This window comes from Triticum aestivum, unplaced genomic scaffold (genome assembly GCF_018294505.1).
Source record: "Triticum aestivum cultivar Chinese Spring unplaced genomic scaffold, IWGSC CS RefSeq v2.1 scaffold18432, whole genome shotgun sequence".
NCBI classification, from domain to species: Eukaryota; Viridiplantae; Streptophyta; class Magnoliopsida; order Poales; family Poaceae; genus Triticum; species Triticum aestivum.
This window is the reverse complement of record NW_025314210.1, coordinates 1-495: the sequence shown is the minus strand read 5'-3', so window position 1 is coordinate 495 and position 495 is coordinate 1. Positions and strand designations below refer to the sequence as shown.

Sequence of the window (495 nt, the reverse complement as noted above, 5' to 3'; positions counted from 1 at the left end):
TCCCAGGAGGTCACCCATCCTAGTACTACTCTCGCCCAAGCACGCTTAACTTCGGAGTTCTGATGGGATCCGGTGCTTTAGTGCTGGTATGATCGCATCCGACATGTTATCCCGGTCTTCGTCCCTTATCCTTGCCCCTCCCAGCTCCACTACAAAGACAATTGTACATTGCTTTGGCCGCTCCCTCTCAATTACGGAGACGAGTTTAACGCGGTTTCCACCCCTCCCTCTCAACCGCACCAGTGCACGCTTGCCGCGCCACAACGCCGACGCTGGACCCGTGAATCGTGAGCACCCAGCTATAACTTACCGCACTCGTGCAAAATAATAAAACACGGTAAATATATTACTTACACGTGCGTTTTATTTTGCAAGCGGCGCGAAAAAAATTAAAAAGGGAATGCAACACGAGGACTTCCCAGGAGGTCACCCATCCTAGTACTACTCTCGCCCAAGCACGCTTAACTTCGGAGTTCTGATGGGATCCGGTGCTTT

General features: G+C 51.5%; 2 pseudogenes; both read right to left on the bottom strand.

Annotated features, from left to right (window-relative positions):
• Nucleotides 1-100, bottom strand: LOC123179696 (uncharacterized; annotated as a pseudogene).
• A 297-nt stretch (nt 101-397) lies between these two features.
• On the bottom strand, nt 398-495 carry LOC123179697 (uncharacterized; annotated as a pseudogene).